At 46.6% G+C, this 15,011-nt stretch overlaps 1 long non-coding RNA gene across 1 annotated transcript in view; it reads left to right on the top strand.

Moving 5' to 3' along the window:
* Positions 1-15,011, top strand: part of LOC310835984 — a 948,096-nt gene that overhangs the window by 648,856 nt on the left and 284,229 nt on the right. The window lies entirely within an intron of this gene.

The raw sequence follows: 15,011 nt of genomic DNA, 5'->3' as shown, positions 1-15,011 counted from the left end.
TCTGAAACCCTGGAGAGTTTTTGCCATCCATTGTGGACAACACTGAGCTAGATAGAGCCATAGTGGGACTCAGTATAAGGCAGCCTCCTATTGTCCCAGCAAGAAGCCTTTGCCACGCACAGAGTGTGAGATTTTGACCAGCTTCGGCCCATCTGAAGCTGAAGCTGATACAGGCTCGTCTTATCTTGAGCCCAAGCAGAGCGTCGTCACACACAGCGGAAGGATAAACAGTATGTGCCACGTTCTTAACTTTATTTACACTTCTATGCTGAGAGAATACAAACGTGCATCTTGCCTCTGCGAGAGCAGAGAAGCAACTCCTTTCGGAAACAAAGAACACTGAGAGAACAGTGAAAAACAGGAAACCAGTGAATGTCACATCCAGTCTCCCATTCCCGTGGGAACCCAACAGTAACGCTGACTGTGGAATGCAAAACAATGTCCTGTGACTGCATTTGCTGCTCAGTGAGGGAAATAGAAACCAACATCCTCCCCCTTTCTGTGAACAGCACTGGGCAGCGTGTTCGTACAATATCACTACAAACCCAACTTCTGCACATAGGTACAGTGTTGATCCCTTGATACAATCTTGGACAATACATCAGCAGGAATTTCATTACCTGGCATATAGGACACCGTTACGAGTCCCTTCTGAACACATTCCCTAGCATGTTGCAGTTTCAATTGCAAATGCTTCGTGCTTTGCTTACAACCTTCAGAATTCAGCAAAGCCAAACATGCTTTGTTGTCCTGGTAAACCTGGATTGGACATTTGACAGGAATTTTCATGTCTTTGCACAATTGTAACAACCATTCACAATCTTTAAGTGAATAAGACAGTGCATTCAGTTCAGCTTCACAAGTACTTAAGCTAACTGTTGTTTGCTTCTTGCATGACCAATCAAATAGACCCTGATTGTACATGTAGCAAACTCCAGACATACTTTTCCTGTCTGTAGTGTCACTTCCAAAACTTGCATCTGCAAATATCTCAAAACCACCAGACTTCTGATTGTTAAATATCAGTCTGTAATGCATAGTGCCTTTCAAATAGCGTGCTATGCGTTTCAGAGCTTTCCAATCCTTAACAGTAGGATTGTTGACTTGTCTGCTTAGCAAATTACAGCTAACAGCAATGTCAGATCTTGAACATCTGGTAATGAAGTTTAGTTTGCCTACCACACTTCTGTACAGTGTAGTGTCAGAAAATGCTTCTTCAGTGTCATCTACTCAGGCTTGCTAGAGAGGTTAAAAGCAACAAAAAAGGCTTTTATGGGTATGTTTGTAGCAAAAGGAAGAACAAAGAAACAGTGGGGTCACTCAGAGGAGAAGATGGTGAAATGCAAACAGGGGACACAGAAAGGGGTGAACTCCTCAATGCCTTCTTTGCCTCAGTCTTCTCCGATAAAGAAAACAATGCCCGACCTGAAGAATTTGGAGCAAATGATTCAGCAGAGGAAACACAGCCCAGAATAACTAAGGAGATAGTACAAGAATACTTGGCTACTCTAGATGTATTCAAGTCTCCAGGGCCAGATGAACTGCATCCAAGAGTATTAAAAGAACTGGCAGATGTGATCTCAGAACCACTGGCAGTCATCTTTGAGAATTCCTGGAGAACAGGCGAAGTCCCGGCAGACTGGAGGAGGGCAAATGTTGTCCCTATTTTCAAAAAGGGGAAAAGGGAGGACCCAAATAATTACCGCCCAGTCAGTCTGACATCAATACCAGGGAAGATTCTGGAGCAGATCATTAAGCAAACAGTCTGTGAGCACCTAGAAAGGAATGCTGTGATCACCAGTAGTCAGCATGGATTTCTGAAAAATAAGTCATGTCAGACTAACCTGGTCTCGTTTTTTGACAGAATAACAAGCCTGGTAGATGAAGGGAACGCAGTGGATGTAGCCTACCTTGATTTCAGCAAGGCATTTGACAAGGTGCCCCATGATATTCTTGTAAAGAAGCTGGTAAAATGTGGTCTTGACTATGCTACCACTCAGTGGATTTGTAACTGGCTGACTGACCGAACCCAAAGGGTGCTCATCAATGGTTCCTCTTCATCCTGGAGAAGGGTGACTAGTGGGGTGCCACAGGGTTCTGTCTTGGGCCCAGTCTTATTCAACATCTTTATCAACGACTTGGATGATGGACTCAAGGGCATCCTGATCAAATTTGCAGATGACACCAAACTGGGAGGGGTGGCTAACACCCCAGAGGACAGGATCACACTTCAAAACGACCTTGACAGATTAGAGAACTGGGCCAAAACAAACAAGATGAATTTTAACAGGGAGAAATGTAAAGTATTGCACTTGGGCAAAAAAAATGAGAGGCACAAATACAAGATGGGTGACACCTGGCTTGAGAGCAGTACATGTGAAAAGGATCTAGGAGTCTTGGTTGACCACAAACTTGACATGAGCCAACAGTGTGACGCGGCAGCTAAAAAAGCCAATGCAATTCTGGGCTGCATCAATAGGAGTATAGCATCTAGATCAAGGGAAGTAATAGTGCCACTGTATTCTGCTCTGGTCAGACCTCACCTGGAGTACTGTGTCCAGTTCTGGGCACCACAGTTCAAGAAGGACACTGACAAACTGGAACGTGTCCAGAGGAGGGCAACCAAAATGGTCAAAGGCCTGGAAACGATGCCTTATGAGGAACGGCTAAGGGAGCTGGGCATGTTTAGCCTGGAGAAGAGGAGGTTAAGGGGTGATATGATAGCCATGTTCAAATATATAAAAGGATGTCACATAGAGGAGGGAGAAAGGTTGTTTTCTGCTGCTCCAGAGAAGCGGACATGGAGCAATGGATCCAAACTACAAGAAAGAAGATTCCACCTAAACATTAGGAAGAACTTCCCGACAGTAAGAGCTGTTCGACAGTGGAATTTGCTGCCAAGGAGTGTGGTGGAGTCTCCTTCTTTGGAGGTCTTTAAGCAGAGGCTTGACAACCATATGTCAGGAGTGCTCTGATGGTGTTTCCTGCTTGGCAGGGGGTTGGATTCGATGGCCCTTGTGGTCTCTTCCAACTCTATGATTCTATGATTCTATGATAGCCTGTTGTCATCGGTGTGTCTACAGGGTTAGCATCCATCAGGTTTAGTTTGCTTAATACATCAGCAATTTTCTGTGACTGGTGTACTAGAATGTTACCATCTTGATCTCTCTCTATTTCCAGAGATAGGTAGTTGTTTACCTCACCAAGATCTTTCATGTCAAAGTGCTCTTTCAGTTGAGCTAGGGCGTTATTGTACATTGTGACATCTTTCCAAAAGAAAAGAATATCATCAACATAAAACAAGCAATACAGCTTCTTTTGCCCCTCCTCTTTGACAAATACACATGGATCAGCTTTCCCTTGCTTAAAACCTAGAGAAAACAATACTTCAGTGAGTTTTGTGTGCCAACACCGTGCACTTTGTTTGAGACCATAAAGAGACTTCTTCAGAGCAGAAACAAATCCCTGTTTTACCTGTACGCCATCAGGTGGAAGCATATAAAGAGATTCACCTAGAGATCCGTACAAAAATGCTGTATTCACATCGTGGTGACTAACGTGTAGATTCTCCTCTGCAGCAAGCTTGAGCATAAGCCTAATGCTCTCATACCTCACAGTGGGTGAGTAGGTCTCGTGATAGTCTTCACCTGGTACCTGTGAAAAACCCCTGGCTACCAATCTGGCTTTGCGCCTGACTATCTTGCCATTTTGATCTGTCTTCGCTTTGAAGACCCATTTGCTTCCAAGCAGTTTCATTCCTGGAACTATTGGAACTAGCTCCCATGTTTTGTTCCTCTCTAAGGAATCAAGCTCAGCCTTCATGGCATTTAACCATGGCTCAGCATCCTTTGAATCCAAATCCTGGATTTCTTGGAAACTTGAAGGTTCAAATACCTTCTTGGAGCTTTTAACAGCTGCTACTGCTGTCTTAGCAAATTCATCAGCAAATCTCTTTGGAGGTCTGCCTTTTGTGGCTCTTTGTGACCTGCGAATTAGCCTTAAGTCTTCAACACTCTCCTCTTCTTTCTTAGGAGAATAGTGACCTATTGTGAACAATGGTTCCTCCAATTCTTCTCGATCAGAACTTTCAGAGGGTCGCATAGAGGCTTTTGCACTCTTGAAATCCTCTGAATCATCTGATTCAGTCTCAGACTCAGAATCAGGACCTTCATCAGTGGGTGTGGGTGGTCGCGGCAGCTGTGGCTGTTGCTGCTGCTTTAGCTGTTGCCTATCCTCAGTCTCATCACTGTCATCAGGATAACATTGGAAAATTCCCACATTCTCCCCTCACTTGGCATTGTACTCAACACTTCTTGTGAGCCTAATTGTCTTAGAGTCAGTCATCATTATTCTGTAAGAACCTTTCTGATAACCTAGAAAGATACCATGCAATCCACGCTTGCCTAACTTGGAGCTTTGTGGTGTGTGAACCCACATGTCAGAACCAAAAATTCTCATGTGTTTGATGTAAGGTTTCTTGCCAAACATCTTCTCATAGGGGGTACAACCAATCGCTGAAGATGACCTGCGATTATAACTGTAAACAAAACAGGCCAGATTCCGCCCAATAACTCTCTGGAAGATTGGCATCACGCAGCAAGGTTTTCATACCCTGAAGCAATGTCTGATTTGCCCTCTCGCAAAGTCCATTCTGCCATGGCGAGCGAGGACTAGACAAATCCTGATGAATTCCTTTCTCAGTCAGAAAAGCTTCAAACTGCTGAGAAGTGAATTCCCCCCCCCCCCCGTGATCAGTGAAAAAAGTCTTTATCTTCTTACCATGCACATTTCCCAACCAAGCACAGAATTCCTTGAACCTTGGAAAAGCCTCTGATTTCTGCTCGAGATTGTACACATAAATATACCTGGAAAATGCATCAATGAGAACCATGAAGTACCTGTTTCCACCCAAAGAGGGCGATAGTGGACCAACCAAATCAGCATGAACAACCTAGTATGGTTCTGTAGCTTGCCTACTAGACACCTTACCTTTCGCAGCCATTTTTACCTTGTTTGCTGTGCATGCCTTACACTTCATGTGGTACCTGCAGGGTTTAATAGTCATACCTTCAACCAAGGCAGGCATCTTAGATACTGCCTCAAAATGCAAATGACCAAATTTCCTGTGAAAATCATGAATACATCCTGCATGCAAACCTTTGTTAGAACCTGCAATGCAACAAGTTTCATCCTGCACATCATCATCAGAATACAAAACAAACAAACGATCAACATATTCAGCATGCAATACATAATCGTTTTTCTTTGTGATGGTGCACTTCTTGTTCTTGAAGGAAACGTCAATGTTCCGTTCATTTAGCTGTGCAACGCTGAGTAGATTGTGTGCAGCATCTGGAACGAGAGCACATTGTGTATCGACAAGTCCAAACTGTGAAGAACAACAGTTCCGTAGCCTTGACTGGAGATCGTGTGGTCATCCGCTTGGTGAATCGCACCTTCCTGCGGTGTAAAAGACACGAACAGTCGCTTATCATTGCATAAATGTCTCGTGGCTCCTGAATCAATCACGAAGAAAGATCTAGACGTCTTCTGGACCTTTGCAACCTTTGGAGTGAAGCGTGAGACCATTGCCTTGTGCTGTGTTGTCCTGGACACCGGACCTTTGCCTTTGCCTTTGCCTTTTCCATGCGATGAGCTTTCGCTGCGCTGCTCTGTCTTGGCCCTGGGAAATCTGCATTCCCTCTTCATATGGCCTAGACGTCCACATGAGTAGCATTTCACTGCCTTCAAAGCTTTGGCGCCATCTGGTGGTTCCACTGCATTCTGGGATGACGTCTGTGAAGACTCCCTCTTACCCATGCAGCTAGCACCTCGGCGGTCTGCTTCATTCAGAATCATGGCAGTAACATGGGCTACTGTGAGCTGAGCAGTTGGCTGAACAGCAATCTGAGTGGCAACGGACTCCCAACTTGAACCCAAAGAATGTAGTATCATGAAGGAATACACAGCCTCTGGAAAGGTGAGTCCTCTCTGTTGCAGCTCATGTCTCAGATTCTGCATCTCCATCAGATGTGTACGCACATTTGCACCTTCAGCAAGTGCCATATCATGCAGCTTGGCATAGTAGAACAAAGAAGCGCCAGCTTCTGTCCTCAAATGAGCATCTCTCAAAGTGTCCCAAATCTCTCTGGCTGAGGTCTTATCACGCAACAGACCGAGCTCTTCTGGGGATACTATCAATGTAAGAGTTCCCCTTGCTTTGGAATCCTTAGCTGCCCATTCATCTGTTATTGGAGCTGGGGGGGGGGGGGCGTCTGTAATAACTGTAAACAGACCCTCTTTTTGCAGAAGAGCCTCTGCGTACAGCACCCAGTTCGTGTAATTCTTTTTATTGAGCTTTGGATTCCCAAAAGCATCAGCTAGCCTTGCATTAGCCATCTCTGCTCCTTTAATCAAGCTGCTTTCTAGCAAGCTGCGTCTGTGTACAGCAGCTGCATCCAAAAGCCCTTTTAAAAGTACTTTCGGTTTTCCAGCCTCTCAAGCCTTTGAGCCTGTGCCATGGCAAACGGCTTTAAAAGTTCAAAGTCCAGCCTTAAAGCCATTAAGTAGGAGCTGGCAGGCTGCCTGGAGCAATGAGCACATACCTCTCATCAATCGTCTTGACGCGCAGGCAGATATCGTCTGATCCATCCCTCTGCCTCTGCCAGCTTCCGATCCTTTGTTTCTTTGTTCCTTTGCCAGCAGCCATTCTTCAGTCCGATTGCGTATTTCTGGGCCCATAACCCAAAAATGTGAGATTTTGACCAGCTTCGGCCCATCTGAAGCTGAAGCTGATACAGGCTCGTCTTATCTTGAGCCCAAGCAGAGCGTCGTCACACACAGTGGAAGGATAAGCAGTATGTGCCACATTCTTAGCTTTATTTACACTTCTATGCTGAGAGAATACAAACGTGCATCTTGCCTCTGCGAGAGCAGAGAAGCAACTCCTCTTGGAAACAAAGAACACCGAGAGAACAGTGAAAAACAGGAAACCAGTGAACGTCACATCCAGTCTCCCATTCCCGTGGGAACCCAACAGTAACGCTGACTGTGGAATGCAAAACAATGTCCCGTGACTGCATTTGCTGCTCAGTGAGGGAAATAGAAACCAACACAGAGGACTTCTTAAATACATGAAATAAATAAAGCTGCCCTGGAAAGGGATGCTGAAAATGAGTCAAAATTAGAAAGCCCTGGGACAGCAAAACACTCGGACACAGTGCCTTTAAAGCACGGACCTGTGCATAGGAAGCATGGGGCACAAGGTAACTGTGGCTGAGCCTTGAGAGACTGCTGTCCAACGTGCTGAAGGGATTGAATACAAAGATGCAACTGTTAGCATGTCAAGGGGCATGATGGTGCTTTGAAAGTATAAAGCAGATGTGGCCTAACTTGTACAGTCGCAGAATGAACTGAATTGAGCTGGAAGAAGCAGGACTACATGGGATGTAGAACGCTATACAGGAAATGGCTATGGGTGGCCCACTGGGAGAGCCACATTATGCAAAAAGTGGCAATTTCAATCCATTCATGGGAAACAGAACTCTGAAAACCTGCTCTCTGAAATCCTGGAAAGCAGCTGCTGGCTATGGCAGACCATACAGAACTCGATGGCCCAGTGGTCTCACTGGGTTTTCAACCCAGAACACAGCTTCAGCACCCCCAGAACAAACCAATTTTTAATTCTCCAAACTGTTATGAAGAGACACGAGAATTCTAAGGTGCCAGAACAAGCTTTGCTGGCTACTGGTAGTAAACAAAGCAGAAGAGACAAAAGATGACCGACTTTCCATTGAAGAAGCCTTGAACCGTTTGAATAAAGGTAAGAACAAAGATAGGGCTCAGTGCTTATGCCCCAATCCAGCAAAGAAGAAAAATACATGTAAATCAGCTCTTATATGTTTGTCTCTTGCTGGATCACGAACTGGGAATAAAGCTGGTGCATATCTGAGTGTTAGTACTGAACTGCATTGTTTCCAATATGATGTGCTTCTGAATGGGTACTCCATTCATCTTTTAGCTCATCAAGCCATACTTTAAAATGGTGTTTACATGTGACTAGGGTTGGGTAAGGTCCTTACCGTCAGGATGTTAATACTTGGATGCTCAGTTGAGGTTTATCCCATTCTCTTCAGCTGTTTAAGGACTGCCCCTCTTTCTGATTTACTGCCGCTGAACTTTGTGCCATCTGCAGATTTCAACATGCTTCTAAATAATAATAAATAATAATAATAATAATAATAATAATAATAATAATTATTATTATTATTATTATTAGTTATATTCCATCCTCCCCAGCCGGAGCCGGGCTCAGGGCGGCTAACAATAATAAAATAGTGCAACGTTCTAAAATAATTCATTATAAAATTAATTCAAGTCAAATTGATGGCAACCATTGGGCTAGAGATTCTGAGAAGATTGCCAAAGGAGGGAGTCAGGCTGTGCCCTGACCAAAGGCCTGGTGGAACAGCTCTGTCTTGCAGGCCCTGCAGAAAGATGTCAAGTCCCGCAGGGCCCTAGTCTCTTGTGACAGAGCGTTCCACCAGATTGGAGCCAGGGGGAGCAAGGTCCCGCAAGGCTTGGCGGAATCTATCAGGGTCCATCAGCCTCTGCGGGCGAGCCCAAATCGGCTAGCCACCGAAGCAGGGTGCGGGTGGAAAGTCAATCCTAGCTTTCAGAGCGTAGTGATCAGACCATGGCACCTTCATCGAAGGAGACATGATCACATCTATACCTACGCCAAAGATCAAATCCAGTGTGTGGCCTGCTTGATGTGTGGGGCCCGAAACAAACTGGGAGAGCCCTAGTGCCGCCATGGAAGACACCAGGTCCAGAGCCTGTGGCATCAGCATGGGAGTGGCATCAGCATGAATGTTGAAGTCCCCCAATACCAATAGATTAGGGAACTCCAAGGCCCAGCTGGCCACCGCCTCCAGTAGGCCTGACAGGGTGGCTGCTGGTGTGCTAGGTGGCCGGTACACCAGCCAGACAACCAAGCTCTCCTCGGAGCCCCACACTAGGCCAACACATTCAATGCCGGGGATCGATGGCGATGGTAGAGCCCTGAAAGAACAATCTTCCCGGATTAGTAATGCCACCCCTCCCCCCCGGCCCACAGTCCGCGACTGGTGGAGGACGAAGAAACCCGGGGGCGCCATCTCTCGTAAGGTAACTGTTTCCCCTTCGTGCACCCAGGTCTCCGTCACACAAGCCAGGTCGACCCCCTGCGAGGTAAAGAAATCTCGCAGGGTGGCGGTTTTGTTGCCTATAGACCTGGCATTGCACAACACCAGTGACGGAGGTGAGTAATCCTTGCTCACCCTACCCTCGTCCCTCGGGATGGGGCGCAGATTGGAAGGGGTATGAGCGTATCCGTATCTCAATCCCCTTTGCCTATAACATCTGCTCCCACCGCCATATCTCCCTCGCCCCTCCACGGTAGCAATCCCAAGCCTAATACTAGCCTCCATTGATGGCAATTGATGTTATTCTTTCCCAGCCTAGTTGTTCTGCTTATAGTATCAGCAACTTGATAACTCTAATTAGTTGAGTAGAACAGACCAACTAAACATCAGCTACCTCTCTGATTGCATGGAATTATTATATTCTATGTCAGCCTACTATTATAATATCAAACAAACCAATTAACTGAATTAAAAATTAAAAAATAAACCCCAAAACATTCCACCACTAAACAAAACTACCATATAACATACATTAAGGAAAGAAAAAACACTTAAATAGCAAAAGAACAACAATCAAACACCTAACAGTAAGCAAGGAGCTTAAATATTATCACGAAAAAATGAACTATAAAAACTAAAACAAATGGCAAAGGAAGGTGGGAGGGGGAAAAGGAAAGGAAAAAAGTTCTTGTAGCAGATGAAGTTCTTGTAGCATCACGTGCCAGCTCAAGTCTGCTCGAATGATCTCTTGGCATCAGGAGTCCGCTTGTTTCCCTGCAGCTGGAGTTCTCAGGGCCACAGGATGATACCTCTCCTCTGCTACAACCAGCTGCCAGCCCTGTGGCTTAAGAGTCTCTGGCGTCTTGAGGGTGGAACCTCCCTCTCTGGCTTCCCTAGGTGCCTTTCAATTGAGTCCTCTGCAGAGTAATATATCTTGACCCAGGCTCCATGCCGAGTACATTTTTAGAATGTATGATTATTTGACTGTTTGATTATTTGATTGTTGTTAGCCGCCCTGAGCCCGGCTTCGGCTGGGGAGGGCGGGATATAAATAAAGTTTATTATTATTATTATTATTACTCAACCAGTCTGTCTCAGTCCAGGAGCACCGCTGGCATGCAGGGCAGCCGGACCCACAGCTGGGAGGACAGAGCAGGCACACAGCACAGTTGGACCCACAAGCCAGGAGGGCAGAGGCAAGCACAAACGGAACACTCCTGCAACACAGCTTCACCTCCCTTAGTTCATTTAAAACGGCCAGTCAAAACCTGAGTCAGAGTCAGTTCGGGAAAAGTTCAGAGGATTAATTAAATTGTTTAGAGTTACGAGTCCTTGAAATAGGTTGGGCGGCCGCTGTTAAGCTGTTCGACTTTGTTAGATCTAATTTACAGCGCCAACATCACACGTTCTCTGATATAAAACCCCAGGTTGCCAAACTTTGATAAGAAGAAGGTTAAAAGGTTAAAAAGTTAAAAGTTAAAAAGTTAAAAATGTTAAAAGGAGTAGGAGCCCCCAACATCTTTTCCAGGGAGTCTTCTCTTCTCGTGAGGTGGCCAAAGTATAGGAGGCTCAGATTCAGGATCTGTCCTTCCAGTGAGCACTCAGGGCTGATTTCCTTAAGAATGGAGAGGTTTGATCTTCTTGCAGTCCATGGGACTCTCAAGAGTCTCCTCCAGCACCAGAATTCAAAAGCATCCATTCTTCGGCGATCAGCCTTCTTTATGGTCCAGCTCTCACTTCCATACATCACTACTGGGAAAACTATCGCTTTAACTATACAGACCTTTGTTGGCAAGGTGATGTCTCTGCTTTTTAAGATGCTGTCTAGGTTTGTCATTGCTTTTCTCCCAAGAAGCAGGCGTCTTTTAATTTCGTGGCTGCTGTCACCATCTGCAGTGATCATGGAACCCAAGTAAGTCAAATCTCTCACTGCCTCCATTTCTTCCCCTTCTATTTGCCAGAAGGTGATGGGTCCAGTGGCCATGATCTTCGTTTTTTTGATGTTGAGTTTCAGACCATATTTTGCGCTCTCCTCTTTCACCCTCATTAAAAGGTTCTTTAGTTCCTCCTCACTTTCTGCCATCAAGGTTGTGTCATCTGCATATCTGAGGTTGTTGATATTTCTTCCGGCGATCTTAATTCCGGCTTGGGATTCATCCAGCCCAGCCTTTCGCATGATGAATTCTGCATATAAGTTAAATAAGCTGGGAGACAATATACAGCCTTGTCGTCCTCCTTTCCCAATTTTGAACCAGTCAGTTGTTCCATATCCAGTTCTAATTGTAGCTTCTTGTCCCACAGAGAGATTTCTCAGGAGACAGATGAGGTGATCAGGCACTCCCATTTCTTTAAGAACTTGCCATAGTTTGCTGTGGTTGACACAGTCAAAGGCTTTTGCATAGTCAATGAAGCAGAAGTAGATGACTTTCTGAAACTCTCTAGCTTTCTCCATAATCCAGCGCATGTTTGCAATTTGGTCTCTGGTTCCTCTGCCTCTTCTGAATCCAGCTTGCACTTCTGGGAGTTCTCGGTCCACATACTGCTTGAGCCTGCCTTGTAGAATTTTAAGCATAACCTTGCTAGCATATGAAATTAGTGCAATTGTGCGGTAGTTGGAGCACTCTTTGGCACTGCCCTTCTTTGGGATTGGGATGTAGACTGATCTTCTCCAATCCTCTGGCCACTGCTGAGTTTTCCAAACTTGCTAGCATATTGAGTGTAGCACCTTAACAGCATCATCTTTTTAAATTTTAAATAGTTCAGCTGGAATACCATCACTTCCACTGGCCTTGTTATTAGCAGTGCTTTCTAAGGCCCATTTGACTTCACTTTCCAGGATGTCTGGCTCAAGGTCAGCAACCACACTACCGGGGGTGTATCTTACCGGCCCAGTGGTTTTTCCTACTTTCTTCAGTTTAAGCTTGAATTTTGCTATAAGAAGCTGATGATCTGAGCCACAGTCAGCTCCAGGTCTTGTTTTTGCTGACTGTATAGAGCTTCTCCATCTTTGGCTGCAGAAAATATTATCAATCTGATTTCGATGCTCCCCATCTGGTGATGTCCATGTGTAGAGTCGTCTCTTGTGTTGTTGGGAAAGCGTTTTGGGATGACCAGCTTGTTCTCTTGGCAGAACTCTATTAGCCTTTGCCCTGCTTCGTTTTGATCTCCAAGACCAAACTTGCCAGTTGTTCCTTTTATCTCTTGATTCCCTACTTTAGCATTCCAATCCCCTATAATGAGAAGAACATCCTTCTTTGGAGTCACTTCTATAAGGTGTCGTAAGTATTCATAGAATTGGTCAATTTCAGTTTCTTCAGCACCAGTAGTTGGTGCATAAACTTGGATTACTGTGATGTTAAAAGGTCTGCCTTGGATTCGTATCGAGATCATTCTATCATTTTTGAGATTGCATCCCAGTACAGCTCTCGCCACTCTTTTGTTGACTATGAGGGCCACTCCATTTCTTTTACGGGATTCTTGCCCACAGTAGTAGATATGATGGTCATCCGAACTGAATTTGCCCATTCCTGTCCATTTTAGTTCACTGATGCCCAGGATGTCAATATTTATTCTTGCCATCTCCTTTTTGACCACATCCAACTTACCCAGGTTCATGGTTCTTACATTCCAGGTTCCTATGCAATATTTTTCTTTACAGCATTGGACTTTCCTTTCACTTCCAGGCATATCCGCAACTGAGCGACCTTTCGGCTTTGGCCCAGCCGCTTCATCAGCTCTGAATCTACTTGTACTTGTCCTCCGCTCTTTCTCAGTAGCATGTTGGACGCCTTCCGACCTGAGGGGCTCATCTTCCAGCGTCATAACTTTTATATGCCTGTTGCCTTTGTCCATGGAGTTTTCTTGGCAGGGATACTGGAGTGGCTTGCCGGTTCCTCCTCCAGGTGGATCACGTTTGGGCAAAACTTTCCACTATGACCTGTCCATCTTGGGTGCCCTGCTCGGCATAGTTCATAGCTTCTCTGAGTTATTCAAGCCCCTTCGCCACGGCCAGGCAGTGATCCACGAAGAGGGTTTATATCTTAGACCTTCTAATTCTCCTAACATCAGGAATTGACCAGATGGTGCAGGATGCCCCCCCCCCCAAGTATCTGTTAGCAGCAGATTTAGGAGATTTAGGAGTGTGTGGGGGGGTGGAAGCACCTACTGGTGGGGAGCACACTTCTTCTGGGGATGCTTCCTCCTCCTCCTCTTCCCACTTCTCCCTGGGGCCTTAAGATGAGAAGTCAGGCTGGAAGTCTCCTTGGAGAAGACGAAGGAGCAAGCATGGCTGCCTTTACTCTTCTCCAGAACAGTTAGTTGGACTAACTTGCTGTTGGGAATGGACAGGCAAGTCCCAGGCCCCTGGGGGGGGGGGCAGCGGGAGCAGCTCAGAGACCAAGAGGAGGACTCCTAAGGAGAGGGGAGAGGAGAGGAGAGGAGGCTAAGAGAGCACTCCGCAAGGGAGGCTGTTTGAGAAAGGGGGAGGGGAGGCAACCTCGGCAAGCAAGGGGGGACCTAACTGGTCTCCTGAGCCCCACAGGGGTGCCGCAGAAAGAAGGGAGTTGGTCCAAGGAGCCATGGACCCAAAAGGGTTGAAAACCTCTGTACTTTTATTTCCTCCAGTAAATTATTTTGCTATTATAGCAAGGCCACTGGACCCAAGAAGCTGTGGAGTTTGGAACTGACAGGGTTAAAACTCCATGGTGTCCTGTATCTGGGAGGAGCTTGACGCAGAGAAGTGAGTCACAGTCTGTGTCACTGTTCAGACTTGCTTTCGCTTCTGGCTGACACGCAGCACAGCACGGAGGCTGTGCGAGTGTGCTTTGGGAAGCACAGAGAAATGTTCGAAGTTTCTGATGGATTTACTGCTTTGTAAATAAATGCTACTAGAGATAAGAACGAACTGTCTCTGGACTTGATTTATCCCTTATCTCACACGGACGCAGGACCGCTGCTACTCTGCTCTCCTGCCAGGTCAGCTCCCCAGCAGAGCCACGCAGGGAAGAGTGACTGGACGCAGGATTTATTTTCCCGAATAGGTTATGGAAGTTCTGCGTTTCCTGACAAGTGTGAGAAGGGAGGAAGGCTGCCAGCGTTGAGTTGCTGAGAGCTCCTTCCAGGAAGGGCAGTGAGGAATGCTGGAGATCGGAGCCAAGAGCCAAGAGAGACGGCTGCTTCGGAGGACCAGTTGCTGGCAGTGTGAGTACGCTTGAAGCCCCGGTGGGAGGAGAATGGCTGCTGCACAGGCACAGCAGGGCCAAGACAGCTACCTCGGTGAGAGACTGAATGGGGCCAACTGGGAGGCCTGGTCAAGAAGAGCAAGGGGGTGGTTTGTGGCCACAGGGCTCTGGAGTCCAGTCCAGAAGGAGCCGGCCCCACCCACGCAAGCTACTGCTCTGCTGAGTGAGAGAGAGCAGAGAGAGCTCTGCATGTTGAAAGCAACTGTGGATGCTTTGCTGTTGCCCCATCTGGAGGGCGTTAAATCGGCTCAGGCCGCCTGGCAGGTGCTGAGGAGTCTGTGCAAAAGCTCAGCAGGAGCCAAGGGCCGGGAGGAAGCCGAAGGCCAAGGGAGCAAGCCTTGGGCCGAAGTGGGAGCCAGACCAGAGGGGGCTGGAAGCCCAGGAGGGGCTGAGGGATGCCCAGAAAGCCCAGTGGGGGCTGGGACTGTGTTGGGAAGCTGTTGCAATGCTTCAACACGTCTGTGTGATGGACTGTGTGCTTGAGAGCGGCTGAGAGCTGAGAAGAGGAAAGCAGTGGCAAGCTGTTCCTCTGGAAGCTGTGCACCCAGGAGTGGGGGTGCAGGCCAGGCAGGCCATTCCAAGAGCT

Source organism: Podarcis gaigeae (genome assembly GCF_964106915.1).
Source record: "Podarcis gaigeae genome assembly, chromosome: W".
In the NCBI taxonomy this organism is placed as follows: domain Eukaryota; kingdom Metazoa; phylum Chordata; class Lepidosauria; order Squamata; family Lacertidae; genus Podarcis; species Podarcis gaigeae.
Note: the sequence above shows the minus strand (reverse complement) of the source record. Positions and strands in the feature narration are given on the sequence as shown.